The sequence below is a fragment of the Rhamphochromis longiceps genome, linkage group LG13 (genome assembly GCF_057381845.1).
Source record: "Rhamphochromis longiceps isolate RC_006_pf linkage group LG13, R_longiceps_female_GT1.1, whole genome shotgun sequence".
NCBI classification, from domain to species: Eukaryota; Metazoa; Chordata; class Actinopteri; order Cichliformes; family Cichlidae; genus Rhamphochromis; species Rhamphochromis longiceps.
Window position 1 is genome coordinate 23,383,533 of NC_140569.1, and position 23,940 is coordinate 23,407,472.

Sequence of the window (23,940 nt, forward strand, 5' to 3'; positions counted from 1 at the left end):
AGATAGATAGATAGACAGACAGACAGACAGACAGACAGACAGACAGACAGACAGACAGACAGACAGACAGACAGACAGATAGATAGATAGATAGATAGATAGATAGATAGATAGATAGATAGATAGATAGATAGATAGATAGATAGATAGATAATGATATATATAATAAAAAATACACAGTTAAAGAGATCCCTACAAGTATATTGCACTTTTTAGAGTTTTTTGATCATTTTTGTTTTAATATAGTGAAACCATAATTACGGGTCACCAGTGATTACGTGAGCCAGTAAATGCCACATGTCACGAGTGGCGTCACCCTCGCAAAAGAGCAACATGTTTGAGCATTGTAAACTCTTTTGGGTCTGGAAACCATGATAATCACTGAATATTGTGACAAATAAGCAGTGACAAAGATATTGAAAGAACAAACAAGATTTCAAAGCCATCCTGATTTCATCACAACACGCCAAGAAAACAACAAGAACACAGAGCCATGAAATTCTGCAACACAATGTTCCTAACACTGGCTCCCCTATACTACCCTGTGACCCCCCCGCCCCCCAAAACCCTGCTTTCCATTCAACTCCTCAACTGTCCCAAAGAAGGGGGAGGGTAGATATGAAAGCGCTTATTTGTTGGCCTTTGTGCAGTGAACTGCTCTGTCTGCGCGCGTGCTGGAGTTACACACCAGCTCGCCCGCATACTTATGGTTGTTAGCGCTTGTATCTTAGTAACAGCACAAGGAAAGCAGCACTGGTTGAGGGTCTTACTGTAGATATGATAGAAAACTGAGTGAGAGAAAAGAGCTTGCTGCCTGTCTGTGAGAAAATGAAATTGTCAATACATTTTTTGCCAACTTTGGTGCCAAGGGTGTGTTTCAGACTGGGAAGCAAAATCAATTGTGCTAACAAAAACCGAACACATCCTGCTTTATTTCTCAAAGCGTCTTTGTTACGTGAAGGGAGAATAGCTACGCCACCTGGAAATGCACGAGCGTCAGTGTAACCTTTAGCACGCATGCTTTTAGACTGTCTCATTCAGTTCCACCCACTTCCTCAGCTTTTGTTTCAGCGGAGTTTGTCACAGAAGATATAAAAAGGTATGAATTATAAGATGAAAAGCAGATGTGGCTACCAACAAAATGGCATCCTTTTTGTTTTCTTTTTTCCTTTTTAAGTCCAGTCAACCAGAACACAAAACCTTCGTGAGAGAACTAACAGGTAGCAGGTTCTCACCATCTAAATGCACACTTACAGCTACATGTTCTTTCTAAACAAGGGGAAAATGTAGCAAATATGCCCAGTAGTCCATGTTTGTATTGCTGAATTTTATCTTTTTCACCAGGGAACCAGTCTTATATTAACCCAAGCAAGATAATTTAATGCAGGATCTGAAAAGGTGTCATAGTCGAGGGGTTATACACAGTGAAGAAGAGGGAAGCTAATGCTATTAGGATATGAGGGGGATGTGGGCAGAGCCAGAGACTACACGGGACAGTGGCGTCCTCTCTCCTACTCGGTTGGACATAGACTAAGACCCCCTTCGAGGACACTGTGAATTGATCCTGATTATCCCAGTGGGTCTAATCCTCAGAGGCTAGCACTGCCTGGCCGTCTCCCCCCCAAAAAGACTCACTTCAGTGGACAGAGAATCCCAGACACTGTGCCCCTAAACTGTGAAAACTCTACTCACAATGGGGACTGTGAAGAGAAAGAGATCCAAAATCCAAACTGTTCCCCTCATCCCCCGTACACACACCCCACCGTCACACTTGGGAAAGCAAAGGAGCAAAGCCTCATCCTAGGAATCCCGCTCAATATCCTGGGATTAGCTGCAGAACCTCTCAGCGCCCCTTCTCTCCCTCCCGCTAAGGCTAATTCCGACTGAACTCATCTGGTCAGACCCATTTTAAAAGTCCCACCACTGAGGAGAGACAATCACATATACTAAACTTTAATCTCTTACGAGCTCATCTCAGTCTGCCTCGCTTGCGATAAAATCTTATTGAAAGCGACAGCATGAGAGGTTGTTATATACAGAAGTGTGCACCCAGATAGACGCCCACACTAAGATATCATGAAGGTGATGCAGCATCATTTCTCAGGGGGATCAATGAGCAAATCCGAGCTCAAACGTGTCCTTTTGAATTGCATTACAAAGCAATTTCAACTGTAACTAAATTTTTAAAAAGGCCTATGGCTAGCACTTTGAGCTTGTTTCACTTTTGTGAGTGATGAGCAAGTCGAATCACTCAACAGACCGAATTATTATTCAGCAACCTGCAGTAACTTTATTGCACATTCAGAGGCAATTTTTGTGTCTTGAGCAAAAGATATCCTTAGGTGAAACGTGCAACTGGCAGCTTCGAATGGTGCTACGAAGCATCTGTGGACGCCATGGGATCCAGAGTCCAGCTGTAAAAATATGAGTGCGCCAGGGCCTGCCACCCATGCTGTGAGCGACTGTTTGGGAGACTCCTGTTGCTACCATTTCCATATCGTGTCACTACCCCCCTCCTCTTCTACATATAAATATAAACACACTCTGTGAGGTCTAACTCTAAATACTGCAGTCATCATTCATGCTCATCCGGATACTCGGAGCTTCCCACTGACAATCAGAGTTCAGCAGCACTATATCACATATGCTCCTTTACTTAGGTAACTTTTCAGGCACCAGGTTACTTTGAGTCTATATATATCTGTATGCTGTCATGCACATTCCATTGTTGAGACTGGTCTGTTGATTCAAGGTCTGATGGCACTGTTATCCAGTCGCAGCCATGCTCCATTATGCCTCAGCTACAGCAGAATAATTGCTGAAACGAGAGTGGGAGATTTAGACGAGTGTACTCAAGAATCTCTGTTTCCCTTCTCCAGTGTTGGAGTCTGGCTTTCAAACAGACCCCGGCACAGAACACAGTGAACTCTGGCTGTGAACACTGGTCTGAGGTCACAACATCAGAGAAACTCACGGACGCTGAACCGGCAGAGAGCAGGAAGTGCGTCTGCTGTGTTATCGCTAATAAGCGACTATATATATATGCACACACAGTATGTTGTGCTTCAAAACAATGCACAGTGTTGTGAGAAAAGTTGAAAATGTGTATCTTGGCAACTGTAGTAACCGTGATCGTTCGTTTGGCCAGACGAAGGCAGTGGGAAAAGCAGAACACAAATTATCGACGCAACTTCTTTTATTTTCCGTGAGCATGTCTGATTGTGTTTGAAGCCTCTGTCGGTGCAAATACGCGAACAAACTTTTATTATTTTACACACAGTTTATGACTCGTTATATTCTTATAATGCATAGCCTTCAGGAAGACGTCACAACACTAAAATAACGGCCTGTTATTGTGCAGGCCTACATTGTGCTACTTGAACAGCTCTGACCCAACACAGTATGGAATCTGGGTGTTCCCTGGTGTCTAGTGACAGGATGTCAGCCGCAGATCCTTCGGGTATGAGGTTGCAGAGTGGACTCTTTGTTGATCACGCTTGGTCTGGCACGATGCACAGATCCGCGATCAGACCGGTTAACCCGTGGGTGCAGCACCAAAAGCTTGATCTCTTTGTTATTGTTTTTAAGCTGTTTTCCAGTTTGGAGTGTGTAAAAATAATATCCACACAGCACGATCACTGTAAGGAATCAGGCAGGCCAAGAGATATGGCTCCTTGTAGACTGTTTGCTATTCCTTACGCTGATGAAGGATGTGGATGGCGGTTTATCTTCAGAAGAATTAGAATGATTTGGGCACTTCTGTAATCTTATTATTGTCCAATTTTGTCAGTGTTTAAAGACACTGTAATAACAAGTCGACACTCCTGATTTAATAGACATGCCCTGCTTATCCGTTTTGGTCATTTATTCCCAGATCGTAATGTAATACAGTAGTGAAGACAACAAGGAAAGTAATGAAAATTAAGTGTAATTAACATTAATAGAGTATAATATGAATGTAATTTTCACATGGGATTCTCAGCGAGAGATAAAAACTAGCAATATTGTCTTGGTTTACACATGGCAGATTATCTAATCAAGAGATGATGTGATATTTCATCACAGAATTTGCATAAGTACAGGTATATCTTCACTTTTTTTTTTACCTGTGGATGACAGTATGTCAATCAAAATCATATCAAATAAATGAAGCAGGAAGCAGAACAGCTGTGCCTGTATATTTTATTCACCAAAAACAAAATATAAAGTCATTTGGTAGTCAATTTTTCAAGTACTTAATTCGAACACTACTTTTATTTCTACTTACTACTATTATACTTATTATAAGTTAACTGTTACCTCCCTTGCAGTCTTGGCTGCTCTGCTGCTCTTTGTTGAGCGTTTGCTCGGCCACAAATAAAACGCGAGTGTTTTTCTTTCACAGGAACCAAAACAGATTGACAAAATTGATAGCTCCGCAGCTGAAATCACATTAGCCTTTTTGCTCTATCAAGTTTATTTTGCCTCAAAGGATGCCTCTCTTGCCTCCATGAAAGGTAACTTCCTTCTGAAATTGTATTAGACACATACAATAAAAGGCGAGAACATCAAAACATCGATCAAATACAAATGCCTTTACAAAGCACAGGCAACAGAAAACATAACACAAAAAGTAATCCCATGTCCATTAAAATTGTATTAAAACAGAGTTTACTGTAATTATCCATCAAGATTAAGTTGAGTTCTATGGCTCGGGCTGTCTGATCACCTCCACGCTGCGTGCAGACTGGACTTACAAGCACTGTATGGCTGGGGGAATCAGGTAAACTGCACGGCTGCTTTTTGTTGTGGCCTAGCCATCTCTTGCTACACAAAATGCCTGTTGACTTTAGCCATTTTGAGACAGACACAAAGCATAGCTGTTAATTGGGGTTTTCCCAGGCAAGTGGCCAGGAGACATTTTCAGTCCAATGTAGCACCTGCAAAAACAGTTTACACATTTTGGCTTACATCCTGTTTTGCTGTTTGCCCGCCAGCCTCCTTCCTGTTCGGGTGGCAAGACTGGTATACAGTCATGGATTGTCTTCGCATACTAAACATAATACATACAGTCTGCTGTTCAAAAAGACAGATCTATACACAAGTGAAGGGAGAAAAAAGGCAGAAAAAGACCGTTTAGAGCAATGAAAGAAGCAGAGGTACAGACCTCTGAAACGACTAAGAGCGGTGGATCTTTGTACAGTATGCAAATCTGGCCACTGGGAATACGCTCTGGCTCTATCGCACCTTATTCTGATGCGGCAGTTCGAGGCAGTGGAGGAAGAAATTGAGTTTAGTCAGGTCGAGAAGCTGAGTTAACATGTGGCCTGAGGGAAAAGAAGGAGGAGTCACCTCCTTCCCACGGGTAGAGAAGCAAAGTCCTCAAGAACCCCAGTTAAGGCATATAGCTCTTAGGAGACAGGGATGTGGAACTCAGTGGATTGGACCATAATGACATTCAAATGTATAGTCCACTGGGTTGGAAGCAGGAGGAGAAATGAAAGATCTAAGGCTTAAAATATTGAAACTCTGCGGGTCAAAGCATTTAGACTTAGCAATTCTACTTTTGGTGATCGTCACCTTTCTAATGAGAGCCCACAACAGGCTGTTCCCACTTTTTCCTCCCTGATGGATGCCTGTCCTTGGAGGCCTTTATCCACTGAACCTTACTTTAATAGCTGCCAAAGGCAGACTTTCAGCTCCCTCTGACCTGAATCTGAGAAACTTTGTGAGAGCAAGCATCCACAGAAGCAGAAGAGGTGGAGTGGGTGAAAAGTGAAGAGGATAGAGAGTCAGGGAGGGAGAGGAGGGAGGTTGAGAAGAGAACTTCACTGAGTGTCTGAAATCTCCCCTTGGGCATGGAGTTTTAACTGAGGACTGGCACACAGTAAAGTGCAGTATTCAGCCCTACACTCATTCATTTCATTTCCTCTGCTTGATTCATTACTACATCACCCTGACATCCAGAGCAGGTGTGAGCTTCCTGGCCACTGATACGTCATCAAGACTTGAAAAACAAGGCTTGAGAGATATGACAGGTTTATGGGACAGGTGCAGAAAAATCTGACAGCCTTTCCACCTTGAAATAAGTTAATATGAGCAGTGGCTGCTAGAGTAAAGCCTTCAAGCTGATTGCTTCACCTACCTCATTCACGTCTATTTTCATTTCAGTAATTTTAACAGAAATACCCTGCAACACAAATATATTTGGCTGTGTTTTGATAACAATAGCACTTTGCACTAAATAATCAATTTAATGAGCAATATTTCCATTAAAGGTAGTTAGGGCTTAATAGCGAATCTATTAGTCTTCCTCTGACGTGAACATTACCTGGCCCAAAAACAACATGTAGCCGACAGCTTGTGGACATAATCAGTAACGAGGAGGCTGCCTATTCTGATTGGAGAGCACTCCTTCTGAGCTGAGTAATCCTGCCTTGGTTGATATCATTCATTTGTGTCACTCTGCTTCTGATGAATGTGTGGACACCAGCTGTCACTGTCTGAATGTAAATTATTTGTCAAGCAATTAGTCACACAGTTCTTCGCACAATTCAACATACAAGAAAACTTTCTTTGTCCGCGGACAACTACCAGGTGGCCTTAAGGCGACTTCTGCTTGTTAGGTTAACCGTTCATGCATGAGGTGGGCAACTAAAAAAAAGGGGGTCATGTAAATAACACATGTAGGATAATATTTGAGGAAACTACCTGAAGGAACATGTCATTTATATAATAACTGAATAATTGAAAGCACATCGCACTGAATGATGGAGTAAATGTTTGATCTTAGCACCAAAGTTTCCACTTTTTGTTTAGTGTTCACACCTGTGTATGCAGTGGATAAAGAAGGTGCTTTCACATGAATGCTGTATGATCTTACCTTGACTTTGCACAAACAAAAAGGAACTTTTTCTGTTGTGCTTCCTGTTTGCATTTTCTAATTTCTGCAAAGAGAAGCATTTCCTGCATCCCCTGCAGAGAGAGGAATGTACCTCCAAAAACTCTTGCGGCAATAGAGGGTTTGAGTTCAGGATGTATTGTGACTGCTAAAAACAGGTGGGACGCTGAAACAGGGCAAACAACTGTAACATTCCTCAGCTAATTTACACAGAAGTCGCAGCAGCATGATTAAGAGTGGTCATTGTATGAAACATGTTCAACAGCTTACATTAGGGTATCTTTGTGTACTGCTCTGTCACTTCTCTTTGTGCTGCGGAGAAAGAACGATGGTAAAAATTGAACTTACAACCTGTCAGATATCCAACTGCTTTTATTCCTTTTAGTCCACAAACCATTTATCAGCAAAGCACATATTGGAACAGGTGGCTAGTCCTCACCACTGCGTATCTGAAAGACGGAATATTTTGAAACTTGGTTTCTGATGTCCTACACTTTGCCATAACTTCACTTCTCCTGGCAGTTAGTCTTCTCCCGCTGCCTTGGATCAGTATCAGTATTAGCTATCAGTATTTTAAAGAAACCCTGAGGTAGACCCATATCACCACAACCCAGACTCCAACCATTATAAAGATAATATAAACACAAACATTAGCTGATAAGATTTAGTTTCCACATAAAGGGAACATAAAGGATAGCTCTTTGGGTTAGAAATCGAGTTACTAATCAAATTACTTAAAACTGCACTAGGACGAAAATGCAAAAAAAACACAGAGAACCTAACAGTAGGTGCAATGATATCATCTGTCCTTTTTCAGAACTTAACAATAGCATGATAATTTTAGTTTTCACAGCCAGATATAAACACAAGCAAGGACCCCTGCAACCCGTATAACTGTAAGACTGTACTCTAATGTACTGAGCTATCTGGCTGTCACACAGCAGAATCAGTCACCATAGTCTTATATTGGAAGCTTGACGTGTTCATTATGCAATGTCTGTAAGCCTTTGCCAATACAGACACAATTGTGTTTCTTTTCAGACTCTTCCAGTCCATCTTCAATTTTTTTGGGTTGCTTTGCAGTGTAGATAGTCGCTGCCAATACTGGAATAGCAATCCTGTAGGATTTCGAGCCATTCAATAAGGCTTTCCACCATCTGAACAGACTTGCATTTGCAGAACAGCCAGTAACAAGGCCAAGAAATTTTTCCCAACCCAGATTTAAAGATTTAAATCCTAAGGGGCAGTCAAAAGTTAGTTTTCAGCATGCTTTATATAGGTACACCACTATGGCTGCTACTGATCCTCTGGGTGTCAAGCGATGCACTGCTTGACTACAATGTTGCAGTGTCTTCATCCTAAAAGTTAAATTCAAAGGTAGAAGTGTCTGGGTGAAAAAAACAGACCTTTGCATCCATATTTCTCAGCCTGCCTGAAAGTTTTCTTATCACGTTGTCGTCGCCGTCTTTCAAAAGCACAGCTACTCCTGGCACAAAGATTAAGAGAGAATCTGCAAGTATTTTGTGTCACGCTGCTTAGAGCCTACATCGGAACCGGTTGCCAGCCTCGGCTCACTGCAGACGCTCCTCAGACGTGCGCACCAAGACCGTGGTTCCACTTTATGGTTAGTAGAGAACCAAGAGAACGCTGCCCATTCTTGCGCTGAAATAAAGGCCAGCAAAACATGAAAAGCCAAAGATCTTTCTGCCTGAAAGCGTGTGATTTATTCATGGCCTTTAGATTCACCCTTTCAGATGTTGGATCATGTGAAACAGAGCATTAGCATCACATGTGCAGGTGCTTTTATGGGCCTTCATCCATTACTCCTGATTTACATTTCTTAGCTAACACAGAGTTGTAACTGGGACTACACGGATGCCTGTTTATCACCAGCAGCCGATACGTGTGGGACGGGGTTAATCAATAAAAGCCAACGGGATCTACGTGTTTGTGCAGGGTCATTTGCCCCCACAAACACACTACTCTACAGCTGTGTAAAAGATACTTTGATAGACAATTTTGCAGCTGGGCACCGATATGAATAAAGTGAAGATATGGTAACTAAACAAAATATGGTTAATGGGGAAGAAAAATCACATTTTAGCACGCAGTCTGTGCTGAACTTTCATTTGAAACTTCTCTAAATTTCAACTGCATGAGTAAGCTGATATTTTGAGCATGTATGAGGTCCATTTATGCATGTTTACTTCTAAGAAACACTGGGGAGTAGGTGTTTTTGTGAGCAGAGTGTGGGTGGGGAAGCATCAAAAAGGCCAAATGAAGCACTTCCAGTACCACTGAGAGATTAGATGGCAGACTCTAGCTTCAAGATATCACTATTGATTTCCCTTTCTTTCTCCCATTTCTCACTCTGAGGAAAAATAACTTCATTATGGTTCTAACTGACTCATCGCTGCACGGAGAGAAAGAAGCCATACATTTTCAAGACAACCCATCTGAGAAATGCATTTTCTCATGAAATGCAGCACACTGTCAAGCTAATAACTGCGACCGAGTTATTTGTTTTGTGGCCGGCTAGGTTTACGCATGCATACACACGGGCGACAAAAAAGCAACCTTATTAAAAATCTGCTTAAAAGGAGACGTGCTCAGGTGCGATACTCAATCTGTGACATAAAATATCAGTTTGGTTCATTACTGCCATTACCATTGTAAAAATATTCAATAGGCGGAGAAGAAAAATCCTCTTTCGTACCCCCACCAGTTGTAGTCCAATTTGCCTTTGGGGAAAAATTATTTTTACTCATTCATTCTTCAAGCTAACCTTGGACTTAAACTTCTTATCAGACCAAGTCAATTTAATTAAAGCTCACCCTTTCAAACCTGAAATTCAAAGCTGATTACTTGGCCTGCCACTTGGTCCATTTGTCTTGAACTATCCAGGATGGCTATGCCAAGTAAGCACCAGATAACAAAGGAGAGGGGCTGAGGGAAAGCTGAGTAGTTCTGCTCCAGCGCCCACAACTATATCTAGATTTAATATTTTATGGAAGGGAGCTGCTGATTAATGGAGGGATTTGAAGAAATCATGAAGAGGGAAATATAAATTGTAGACCATAGCAGAGTCACCTCCTCAGACAAGCCTCTTCCAACTCTGTATTATTTAGGTTTTACGTAACATGAGCAAAAGAGTGTTTTGAGACTTTCTTTCATGGGCTTTATGACAAATTCAGGGTGGCAGGTCACTAAAAAAACTCTCATCTAACTCACAATTATTCTTGTCCTGCAAGAGAGAAAGTTTTCTTTCATATCCAGGAAATATGAGGCACACAAAAAGCCATAAACTAGAAAAACATCATAAACAAAGGCGCAATCTGTAATTTAAAATACATCCCACCCACACGCTTAGCACCAACTACGAGAATTACTACATTTTTTGCCATTTATGTCAGTATAATGGAATAGCCAAGTTAGAAAAATGAATTCATTATTACCCCGAGGACTAACTTTACAGTTGCCTTTAACGTAAAAGAAAGAAACTAATAATGACTGATGGCGTAAAACTAGAAGCTACTGGGTTTTTAGGTTTTATTTTAACCGAAAGCCATCCCACCTTCTCTGCACCGAATGTCAGCCCTTTTAGACAGAAGAGCAGCAGAATGAGGGGAATATGTGGTAGTGCTCTACCTGCTGATTGAAGTTAGCATGGAGACAGGTAATAGGATCAGACTGCCCCGGAGTTAGAGTGCGCCTACAATTTTCCTCCAGGGACTGTCTACAAAAAAGGCCTCCTACAATTAGGGTGCTGAGAGGGAGAATAGAGACAAGACACATTTCTGTCTCATTAACACTTTCAGTCTATAACCTTTATTACCAGGCGTGCTTTAAAATGTCATACCTGTTTCTTTCAGATTTAAAAAAGGAAAGAAAAAACATTTGTGGCCGCACTTCCAATCTTTTCATGCTGTGCTGAAGATTGAGACTCAAATAAGATGAGAGCTGCTCTAAAAAAATAAATAAATAAAAACTTTCAAATATAATCACACCTCACTTGAAAGACAGTGTTTCACAAAGCTAAAGCTTATACTAATAATACGACCGCACGGGCTATTTTCTAAACTGTACTCTTTGCATGCAGATTATGCAATTTATCTGTTGATTAAAAAAAATTGCATGACTAATAACTTAAATATTAAAAACTGTACAACATACATTACTGAACTGTGCATTTGGTTGCAATCGTCATTTCACTTCATCTCGGTCTGTCTCCGTGTTTCCCTCTGCTACTATGCTACAAACCCCAGAAGTAATTTTACTTTGATCTTTGATGTCTACTTGAACTAAAAAAAACTGCCAACTCCTTTGCAATGGAACATATTTTCCTTTTTTAAATTTACTCTATAGGTCAAAACAAAACCATTCAAGTGTAGGTTCAACAGCAAAAACACAACACCAGAGACAATGCACAGAAAATTAAAAGTCAGCGCTAAACCGACAATTCGTCTTCAAGAACATGACTTATCATAATCATAATCAATCATTTTATTGAGCGATGCTCCTTTGACGAAGGAATTCTAAAATGCTGGTCCAAATCAAAACAACATGTATGGTAGAATCCAAGAAATGTAAGATTTCCACTGCTGCATACACATGGCAAGGTGAAGTGAACTCTGCTGGTCGACGGACCACTTTTTATTTATTTTTCGTGATGACTGTGCGAAAAGCACACAGGTTGTGAGCGGTGCCTGGGACACCTTTAATTAAATCATGCTGTAATATATCGCATTATATTTCATAACATCTCTCTGAGCAATAGCTGAATTGAATCTTATTGAGTTTACCTTTCAAGGTATCTATTAGAGAATACGTCTCGAGACACAAACCGAGCCAATCTAATAACGTGTAATGTCCGTCCATCATTCATGCAATCTACTTCCAGCTTGGTGGGTGTATTTCTTGGGACTCTAGGACATTGGATGTAAAGATTTTTGGATGAGCAGTAATCTTATTTTTTGGTAAAAAGCAGGCCTCTCAGATGATGTCGCAACTATCCTTGAGACATCACTTGTTCAGATACAACATGACCCTTTGCTCACTCCAACATGCCTGTGACATTGACGGCTACACGGGTAACAAAAATGACGTCGACCTCCCGTGCTGCTGCGATATCAATACTTGCGGTGTCAGGTCATCAGCAGCAGCACTTTGCTATTGAATTAACCCGTGGTTCAATAAAGCAATGTTACTTCCCCTCAAATAGTTATTACAAAAATGCCTCTCAAATAGAGATAGAGCCCCAGCTAATATAAAAGACCTTTTAGTAAGCTGGATGGTTTGTAATGAAAACCTTGTGGGGCTGCATCAGTCAGGCGAGTCAATATGGCCTGTCTCGAGCCATTACCCAATAAGAGTAAGATGTGTCAGGGTTCAGTGTGGCCAGCTCAGAATTATCCTTTGTGCTTAGGGCAGTGGGGAAGACCTGGATAAGAATTAGAGATTAAATTCTGTATAAAAACCCGCCTATTAGCTCATGTGGGGGCGCTTAAAATGTTTTGCAACTGAAAGATTAATGACTGTTCTTTTTTATCCGATGAATTAACTTTGCAATGGGAGGCCAAAGAATGAACAATGAATTTTTCAGAAGGATTACGACCGTGACTGAGAACATAAAAACGCTGTACCTGAAACCTACTCTAGAAAATGTTTTATTATCTTACACTATTAAAAATATTAAACTCCTCTTGCATTAAACGATGTCCATGCCACGATTACATTTTGCCGTATCACCACTGTCCCTTGTGAATCTCAGTAGCAAAGCAGTAAAATGTTTAAAAGTCAGAGAAAATGTATCGAAGAAGAAAGGCAGGCTTTCTCATTTTTACAGGATGTTCGGGAAAAATAATCTAAGGCAATAATCTTAAATGCTTCAGTAACAGCAGTGGTGTAGCCAAAATGTCCTCGACGCCTGTGAAACATTTCCACTATCAAAGCAAACAACAAAGCAGTTACGGGGATGGTTCATGTTCTGCCCCTGCCTTACATAAGCTTTAATTCTTCTCTTGTTCACTCTAACGGCATAAAGTTATTCTACGTGGGAACAAAGCGTTCCCTCTTGACTTAAATCATGTCGAAACATTTACACATGTTTAAAAAAAAAAAAGTCTGTCAGCGAAGTAACAGATAAATGGCCAGAATCCTCTGAGCATGTAAATATAGCTATTAAGGATTAAAAGAGTTTCTGGGGAGACCCAAGTAAGCAGAAAATGAGCACTCTCATCTCCACCTGCTGTAGATCTTGTAATCAGGGGGCAATCATCTGAACCTCACTGACCTCGCCTACCCTGCTGTCACTTGGTCATACCCATTCATTTTAATAACAAGAGGGCACGTAAAGGATGCTTAGAGATGCTGGCAATGGTGTCACCAAAGCACACTCTCATTATGTCTTGATGCATTCTCAATCATCCAGGAAAGTAAATCTTTAATGAGAGTGTGTCTCATCCACTTGGATGAGTGACAAAACGTTTCTCCCACAAAACGCTACGTCCAGATGAACAGAATCAACTTTTGGAGACACACTCTCATTAAATATAACTGTCATTATATAATTTTATAGTATTGACTGACTAGCAGTTACTGTTTATTCAGCTTTTGATTGTCCAATCCAAAGTGAAAGGTCAGGTGATGTAATGGCTCTACAAACATTGTAGCTCTTATTTAGGGACAGTTGAGTAATGCAAACTGTGGACGCACCGGTTCATCAGACAAAATCTGTATCAGAAAATATGCACGTTCCTGAGCACCGTAAGCCTATCTTTATCTGTAGGGTATCATAAATTTTGTGGTCCCTATATTTGGAATCGAGTGTTCATACATATACTGTAATGAAGGGCTGGAAGACTTTAAAAGATGTTTATTCATAATGAAAGTTTCTTTGTTTCCCCAACATAAAAATGGGAGAAAATAACAAAAATAAAATTGAATTTTAAAAAAGTTGCAGCACAGAATATCACATCTCTAATGCAAACACCAGCAAATCTGGACTCCATACTCCCCACACAATCATTCAATATTTTTTACAAAGACTATGAAAAAATATCTAGCTCCCACCATTAAGACTGGCTAAAATAAGTATCTAAGAATAGAGCCTCAGAATTAAAGGGGAAATAACTTTCTACTGACAGGCAATGTTTCAAACGTAATTGGGTCAGAGAGCTCGAATTCCTCAGTACAGGAAAAGACGGCAAGCGCCTTGAAAGCAACATGCAATAAAAAAAAACAGCTGAAATAAGCAAGATGGAAGGCTGAGGAGCAAATTTAAAGTTCAGACACATCTGTTTCTCTGTCTAACCTCTCATTATGATAGTCTGCATACTACCTGTCACAAAATGTTTGTGACTTTAACAATTATATCAGTGTCTCCATTAAGATTCGACCAAAAAGAAGAAGGAAAACAAGCATTCAGCTCGAACCAATTGCAGTAAATTTCTTATAAGAGCTGAAACTGGTATTACATACTTGACAAATGAAGCAATTATCAAGAGTGAAACCAGAGAAAATGAAAATGAATTAGCACTAGAACTGCATAACTCTTCCATGACCAAACTGGGATTTTACCTTTAGTTAAAAAGAAAAGAGGAAAAAAGAAGAAAGAAACCCTGCACTTTAAAAAAAACCAGCTGAATAAAAGAAAGAGCAGAGACATTTCTTTTTCTAAACATACTGAAAGATCTGAGATTAAAGGAGGAAAATGGCAAAGAGAAGGAATTTTGTTCCAATACAGAGGCACCGTGGAGAAAGAAGCACAAGAGACTCGGGCGCTGTAAATACACTTCTAAGAGAAGGAGGCAAATTAACGTGTTGCAAAATGAATGCAAATATATGCAGATTCCTTCTATCAGCCTGTACTCTGCTTTTTTTTTTTTTTTTTTGGGAAACCTTTGGTCTTTTAAAACTGCAGGCGGACAAACAGCAAGCTGTTTAAAATTCATGAAACATTTATTTAATTCATCGGGCAGAGACCTTCCCTGACAACCTCTTACTTCTTCCACTTCCCGCTCTGCCAATCTGACATTCGTCAGGACCACGTTGGACAATGATGTATGTTCCATGACAGATTACTCTCTGGCATCGTTCGCGTCTCTCTCTTGGGTATGCTTGGATCGGGGGAATAAGCATTAGTATCACCCACGTTACACACACTTCCCACTGAACGCTACTGACGTAAGTGCTGGACGAATTGTGACAGAGGAGTGCCGCAGACACAAATGAAGAGACCAGCGAACGAAGGTATCCCTGCAAACACACCGACTCAAATCGCAGGGAATTTATTCGCACCAATCTGATTCTGACGTAAGTCAAATTTGCAGCTGAAATCAGAATGCACACATCAACACTGGCCTGGTTAAAGAAGAAGCCTTATGGCCAAGAGGTAAGTTTTATTTGACTGAAAGGATAAATGTGGGCAAGGGTCATTATAGTTGTTGTTCACTGGCCAGACTAGCTTAGGTCAATACCAGAGAAAGCTAAATAATTAGTGATATAGATTGTTCACACAGCAGAAAATTAATATTTCATATAACACCTCGAGATATTTCGTTATCCACTACTGCAGGAAGTCTGAAAGTGCACTGCTGCACATTTTCTTGACTATGACCAGGCCACAACCACATCACTCCAAATGTTTGAGCGTCCAGGCAATAATCGTGGTTACTGGCAACCTAAAGGTTCAATAAAGCTTTATAGCCACTCTGACAAATCCTCTGATTGTTCTACTCATCTTCGCTTTCTTCCCTGTGCAGCAGCATGACTCAGACTCAGTCCATCGCTTTCCCATCTACTGGTTGAGCTTAACCCAGCTGTCTATTGAGTTTCTCAGCTGTGTAAATGACAAGGAGATGCAGCGAGAGGCACTGAACCACTGAATGTGGAGGAGCTTTCTCAAAATCCTCCAGGCTCCTTTCTTTAAGGCCAGGCAGTGTGAAAGTCCACGCCCTCTATGACTTCCCTCCTCCCTGTCCACTGTGCACCTAAACTAGTTCTCATTCATGGTCTGCTCACATCCTCTGTGCGCCCCTCTTCTTTAAAAGAAATATGCTTTGCTATAAATATGGTCAGTGCTTCTTATTTCCAAAAACCTATGGGTGGTACTTGATGTCATCCAAACACAGACTCAATACTTGAAATGTGCAATTCACTTGTATTTTTATTTTTTATTCCTATTTATTCTATTTATCCCCTTTGTATATTTTATTTATATTTGTCTCTGTATTTATATATGTGTGTGTGTGTGTGTGTGTGTGTGTGTGTGTGTGTGTGTGTGTGTGTGTGTGTGTGTGTGTGTGTGTGTGTGTGTGTGTGTGTGTGTGTGTGTGTGTGTGTGTGTGTGTATATATATATATAACAGTTCTGTAACTGTAACTTTGGTCGTTGCTGTGCTTTTTTTGGAAGTCGAATTTCCCAGAGGAACCCACCCGAGGGATTAATAAAGTTCTATCTTATCTTATCTTATCTTATCTTAACAGCTATTTTTGTGGATTTACCTCAGATGCTGGACTCTGACCATATGGCTGCAGGAACAAAGAGCTGTGGAAGTAAATGCCAAGATTAACTCAAAGCCAAAAAGAGCATTTAAAAACAGCAAACTGATCAACAGTTTGACCCTAATGTCACTAGCTTTGTGTAAAACCCATATAACACTTAGGATACCTGAAGAAATAAAGAGGGTATTTAACCCAGAGATTTGAGCAGATTTTAGCCATCTGTTTTGAAGGGCTTAACCTCAGACTGTCCTTCACTGTCTCGATGTATTCGGTGAGAAGAAAACCAAACAAACAGGCTCACTCGGCGAACATTGACGCATGTCCAGCTATTGCTTCAGTCTTTGCTTAGAGCATTCAGGAGACATGAGCCATATGTCTCTAAATTCCTGTTTCACTTTGCAGTGAATAGAGGTGCTCAGGCCATCTGCAGCAGTGGGAATTCCCCGGGTGAGATAGTGAACGTGTACGTAGGCTCTCAGTGAGCCTAGAAAAGAAAGGCAACACTTGGAAAGATGGTTTTTGAACCCAGCATTAGACTGCCTAAGCTAGCTCCACATGTGTGTGCTTTGGGTTATTTATTGAATCTGATGCTTCTGATTTCAGTTCAGTACACTCTGCCTTTGAATCAAAAAAACGGCAGACATGAAGGTCAAAAAGTAGATAAGATCCAAACTTAAACTTGCTGTTTTAAGCCATTTCTATTAAGAGGCCTATCTGGTTCATAAATCCAGCAGTGTGTTTTCATAGTAATATTATCATTATTATTATTATTATTATTATTATTATTATCCTAGAATGGTGAACAGAGGGAACTAAGAAGAGTAATTCTTCTAGTCTCACACTTTGCATTAATTTCTACTGGCAAAAATAGCTCCATGTCACAAAATATGAAAATGGAATTAGCGATTTGTGTTTTCTGCCTATTCTGACATCATCTACCAACATCCACACAGCAGGCAGAACACATCCGTCTTCACAGCTGCATTTTGTATACTGCTGAGATGTATGGAGGGACTGTTGACAGGTGTCAGAGGGATTGTGTGCCATGAATGGCAAATGTCACGGTAAAGTGAGGGATTACACTGTATTACTCTCTGAATAATTCTTCGGAGCCAATAGCTGTCGAGTGAAGGAGTAGTAATCTGTTGTGGCCAGACCCCATCTGGACTGACAGCGGCTTAGTTCCACAGAGTTCAGACCCTGTGCTGCCCAAAAGGAAAACTTGCCCTACCATGTCACAGTCCATCAGAGACCTGAAATTTGGCTATTCACCCCTGCTAATGAAACCAGCTCCCTGTCCACGCCACACCACCTCTGGCCCATGACCAAAGGAGACAGCCGTGTTCATTATAAGCGAATTTAAGCACCCCAATGTCAAGACCTGCCATGCGAAAAGACAGCTGAGACTAGTTCTCAAAGATGGGGTGGCGGCTATTTTTTCCTCAATTTCAGAACTGTCTGGAGCCTCGGGGACATAATAGCCATGTGTTTGATGTACTGTGCCACTTTTACAGATAAAAGAAGAGAAATAACATCACCTTTCAGACTGGCTCTTATTTATTCCTCCTGTGCTATTGCATGAATATTGCATTACTGACACATTTGTTAGATCTATAGTTTATGGGCTGTGTTTTTAACCATTGCTTTCTTATAGGCCTGTCCTCCAAATGCTTGCAAACTATGCATTACGCAGGTAGGTGCTCATTCTGACTCTCACCTAACATAAATAGTGCTAATCATCAGGGATAAACGCTAAAATGACTAAAAAAAAAGTTTTTTTTAATCATACTGTCCATGTTCTAATTTCTCTTGATAACAAAATGGTCACATGATGACAGCTGCCTCTTAGCAGATATAGCTTGATTAAACTAAGGTAATTATGTAATTAGGCCAGATAGTATAAAAGGATGTTGCATTGACCAAAGTGCTAGACCAGACTGATAAATGGAAAGCTAAATTGGCAGCTCTGGAAGGTGGGATATTGACTCTGGTCAAATGGCTTATTGATTGATTATAGCCTTCTTTGGTGATAAGCTGATAAACAGAGTGGATACTGGACATAATCTCTAAGCCTGACCGATTGACTAAAGGACAGTGGATTCATTAGATTAGACGCTGTGGACAGTGATAGAAAAAAGAACCTTTCTGTTTGTAAGCTGAGACACCATCTGACAATATTTTCAAATAATTCTGTTTTTGTGCATTACGTGGAAAAAAGAGGAGAAAATCTCACACTGAGACTAACAAAGGCAGCGCTGAAAGAAGCTCAAAGAGGTTTGTAATGAGGTTGCCTGAGTCTTGGGCTTCTCCTCTGTCCAAGCTTTCGATGCATGTTGACAGCCACAATATGAGTTGTAATAGCTAAGCATTCAGGGATCAAATTAATTCATTCCTCATGAAAACTTTATCAGAATCAGAATCAGAATCAGAATACTTTATTGATCCCTGGGGGAAATTATTTTTTGTTACAGTGCTCCATTTTAAACCAACATTAAGACAAGACAGACAATACGCTAACTAAGAATAGTACAATATATACATATATATACATACATACATACATAAGTCACTTATAAATAAATATTTGGAAAAGAAACATGTGTAGTTGTAGCAGCAAACAGTGTGTTAAGTGGATGCGTTGTACAGGGAGATGGCCACAGGCAGGAATGATTTCCTGTGTCGTTCAGTGGTGCTTTTCGGTAATCTCAGTCTCTCACTGAACGAGCTCCTGTGACTGACCAACATGTCATGGAGTGGGTGGGAGGTGTTATCCAACATTGTCTTTATCTTGGACAGCATCCGCCTCTCCGACACCACCTTGAGGGAGTCCAGCTCCATCCCCACAACATTGCTGGCCTTACGGATCAGTTTATTAAGTCTGTTGGCATCTGCGACCCTCAGCCTGCTCCCCCAGCATGCAACAGCATAGAGGATCGCACTGGCCACAACAGACTCATAGAAAATCCTCAGCATTTTCTGGCAGATGTTGAAGGACCTCAGTCGCCTCAAAAAATAGAGACGACTCTGGCCCTTCCTGTAAAGTGCTGTGGTGTTTTTAGCCCAGTCCAGTTTATTGTCAATGTGTACTCCAAGGTATTTATAGTCCTCCACAATGTCAACACTGACCCCCTGGATTGAAACAGGGGTCAAGTGTTTCCTGGTCTTCCTGAAGTCCACGATCAGTTCCTTGGTCTTTGCCACGTTGAGCTGCAGATGATTCTGCTCACACCACGTGACAAAGGAGTCGACCACAGCCCGGTACTCTGAATACACTCTGAGGGACTGAATATAAATGCGCACGTTCTGTAGAGCTAGTGCACAGTGAAAGCCGACGTTCATCTGAGAAGAAATATTATTAGGCAATGTTGGCTTTATATTTTGTATATTAAGCTGCTTTTATTGTGATTATAACGCGTGCATAACTACTTTTTAATGGGTTCAACAAGAAGAAAACAGCTAGTTTAGCAGTGAAGCATGGACAAAAAATGTCCACATTGTCTTTATTAAAATAACAGCAAAGTGTGCAAAACTTTGTGCAAAGTCCTCACTACTTCTCCATCTATTTATCACTTTATCATCGTCATCATCATCATCAAAAAATTTCACATATTCGTAGACGTTCTTCTTAGTCATGTGCAATAATAATCCAACTGAAGCAGTTTCTTCTGAGTGGCACCACAGGGGAAAAAATCTTTGTAAATATGCAATTTAATTGAAGCCTTGGTAGCCTCATTTACATGCAAGGCAGGGTTTCCTCAATATTTAGGATGCTCATGTATTCCAGCCATCATGTCCTGTTTATAATAACCCAGTTAAGATCATATCCCAGTTGCTAGAAGCCCGAATATACGAGCTGGGTTATTATCTGGTATGCTGAGGCGTGTAAACACTTTAGTCCAATTACTGTTGTGTTTTAAGACCAGCACAATGTGATTTGTGCAGTAATATTCCATGGTAATAGTCTGATAGCGCTTTGTTATTTCCTTTAAACAAGTACTGCATGTTTCAGAGGATTCCTTACTGGTTAACCCAATATCGAGCACAAAAACACTGTTTTTATACAGGGATTCAACAATTTATTTTTGGGAATCTCCATATGAAACAAATCCAGTTAGTTTTTGCTTTAAAAGGAGATTGAGGCTGCTAAGCATAATACTGAAAGTGCAAAACAGCTTAAAGGAGAAACATAATGGATTGTGCAGGAGGGCAGTTTGTAATTTCTCCCTGCTGTTGAATTATAGGGTGGAGAAGAGAGGAAAATGAGTTACGGAGCATTAACCTCTTCATTCACAATTATCCCTCTCTCCCTCTCTCTTTGGATACATGTCTCTCTCTCTCAGTCTTGTATTACACACCACTTAATGGCACTAAACTGACCAACGCTCCCTGGAGGCGTCCTCTGTCAGCCAAGCGCCTGATGGCATTTTTTCACAACACCCCTTTGAATCCTAAGGGAGGGGTAAAGAAGCACCTTGATGATATCACTGATATTAAGTTTCACAGAAGCCATTGCTCACCGCGTGAGGGGCAGAGAATGGAGGTGGGCGAGGAGAGGGCAACTGGGCTGATAAGCATCTCTTTGTCTCAAAGTGATGACCTGGACTGCCAGGTCAACATCCTGGGGCGCTAACTGGTGCGAGGCATTTTTCAACCTCGGAAAGGTGTTGAGACATTAAAGGGTGGTGTGGAGAGAGCTACCAAGTTACTCATATGGGGAGCAAGGTGGGGTGCAAGTTAGCTTGATGGCTTGAGGCACTTATAAGACAATAATAGGGCCAGCAGCTCTTGTCTTTTTTCCTCCAGTGTCTGGTGTGTATCACAAGTGTGTGATATATGCTCTCTTAGACCTGAAGTAGGACAGCAGCTAAGGGCTGATGCTAATCAAACTCTACACATGCAAAACTACCCTAGGTACACAAGGTTGGCTTAATGTCTTTATAAAGGTGAAATATGGAAAAAGCTAAATGCTAACAGGAAACTACAAATTCATGCATCCAGTAATGGCATAATGATTGCTATACATGCTGGATTGGATCAAATATCATGAGACTGAATTCCAATTACACTTTTCTTGGACCAAAATCTGATAATTTAGGAATTATAAAGACTCCACCTTCATGGCCATCCATTCCAAGCTACTGTAATAAACTGTCTTTGCCAAAGTCGCTTCAGTCGCTGTCTCCTAGCAGCCACCTAATTGAGAAAACTGATGAGTTCTGTTAGCCTCCAAGTAAGCCCTTTTGTTCTACCTGCTTGCTAATTCCTTACAAGTCTCCATCTTTGTCCACTTAAAGCTAATTCAGCAGTTCTCGGGCATATGAGCTCCTGATGACCTCCCAGTGGTAAGGAGAAAAATAGAGTACAACCTTGCGACTTGGCTAGAAACTCGTGGTCATGTATCCTTGTGGCTTTGTAAAGTTTGGGGGACTTCCTGCATATTTTATAAGCTAGGTCTGTGCAGTTATGAGGTTGCATTTTTGTAAATTATGTTTCCTATGCCAAAGCCTAAATAAAGTAGGAGTTGTCTGACGTTTCTTTTTCAGTTTTTTATTAGTTTATAATGTTTGTGCAAAGAGCAGGCTGTCTTCTTTGGGAAAGATCAAGCCTTAAGAAGCAACTAGCCACAGCAGGCTTTCACTAATTTGGATGGCAGAGCTTTTCAGAGCTTTTTCCAAGGTGGAGTGCAGTTTCTATTTTTCCACTCTGACAAGAAAATTTCTCAAGGACAAAATCTGCATATTTCACATGCAAATAGTCAAATTAAAGATTTCAATTACCCACTGAAAACATGTGCATCTTTAAGTGTCTCCCTTTTAAAATCTATGCTGCTTGCACAGTATCGTGCCTCACCATTGTTAAATGTGAAGTAAAATCAAGCCAGGGGTGACAGGGTTGATAAACATAATATTAACAGAAAGGCACCAAGGCTCCTCATCAAGAGCACCTAAATAGCACGACATTAAAAGTCCTGTGGAGAATGAAGCAGTTAGCAGACACCAGTAGGTTGTTTTTTTTTACAGTAGTGCTCTCACTTTAATTGCTGCCTGAATAATAAAGCACCGGAACATTTCTTGTCCTCTCTGATCAAACTGACATATTGGCTAATTAAATAAAAGCTTCAACATTCTCCCAAGCTTTGTTGCCATCTCCTTTTGGGCTGTAAAAGAAAGTTGGTGAAATGTGCAATGATAAACACCCATAAAACCCTGTCTCATTTTACTGAGAGGCCATTATGGTACCATCCTGAGAGGTGCTTTCATTCTCTGACAGTTAGTGAGATTCTTCTCATCTATAAAACATGCAGGTTACGTTGAGAGGCAGCTGTAAACTGCCAGTTTGCTCATTTAGTAATGTCTGGGGAGTGTAGCTATCAGGTATTCATCTTCCGCCTCCTTCCGCTGTGGCCCTGACTGGGAGGACACTGCCTCACAGTCATAAATGCACAAATGAATGGCTAAAATCTCTGTCATACCAACCACTACCCCAGTAAATGGCTTTATCAGCACTGTCACCACTGAATATGCTTTATAGGGAATTATTTTTGCTTCCCGTGCCCTGAAAGATTACATAATCATGTCACATTTGTCAAAAAACTCCCCGTTTTGCCACTTTACTACAGTCGGCTCCAAGAACACACTGTATATTAAAATGGAACCTATTATGCTTAGTTCCAGCTCCACGTTTTTATTAGTTTTACTAGAGATTCACAGATCAAAATAATCCTTATTTACTCTCCACTAGGCAGCCCCTCAGTTGAACTGCTGTCTGAAACAAGGCTATTTTGCTCCATTTCTCCTGTCTTTAAGTCAGCTTTGCTCTAATTTGGTGCACCTCACAAGCAAACGATTTAAACAACAAGCATGGGAGATTTCTGTGCTGCTCTAACTGACATCATCCAGAGCCTAGAATATAAAAAACATCCCAACCTGTGTGTTTAAAGCTGATATCATTATTTAAACCTTTGTTTAAGTTCAGGTTTTGTAATGTTGAGAAATCTCAGGAAAAAAAAGAAAAGCATAATAAATAATTTAGACTTCAGAGCAAATTGGTGAATTCGGTACTAAAAAGGATGAGAAACCACAAAGTCCTCCATTTGTACCATCCAATCTTCATTTGTAACATCCAATGTGTTCTTAGCTAAGCTAACTGTTAATGAATTCAAGCCTAACTTTGTTCTCTTCAGGTTGTCTGCCTCTCATTGTGTGCCCCTGGGACACATAGCCACAGATCCAGAGAAGTTAGCTAATTGAAAAAGTACAGAGCGTCAAATATACAGCTATCCATCTTGCCTTTGTGCAATAACAATGCAATCAAACGGTAAGTGAGCGGAAGAATATGTCTACCACTAATTGCAATTGAGTGCATTTCCTTAATGAAGGCCAGGCTTGACCTAATGTTTGCCTCCCCTTGGAAGCCTGTACGGGCATGTGTGAACCCGAACTTCCTGGGCCTTTGTGGTCGTTGGCGTAGGACGTCAATGTGTCCCTTTGTTTTCATTATCAACGTAACTTTTTGCTCATAAAGCTGCATTTTTGATTGCTTTAGCAAGAGAGAGGA

The 23,940-nt window shown here is 40.7% G+C and overlaps 1 protein-coding gene across 1 annotated transcript in view; it reads right to left on the reverse strand.

Moving 5' to 3' along the window:
* macrod2 (mono-ADP ribosylhydrolase 2) overlaps positions 1-23,940 on the reverse strand; it is a 423,775-nt gene that overhangs the window by 368,780 nt on the left and 31,055 nt on the right. The window lies entirely within an intron of this gene.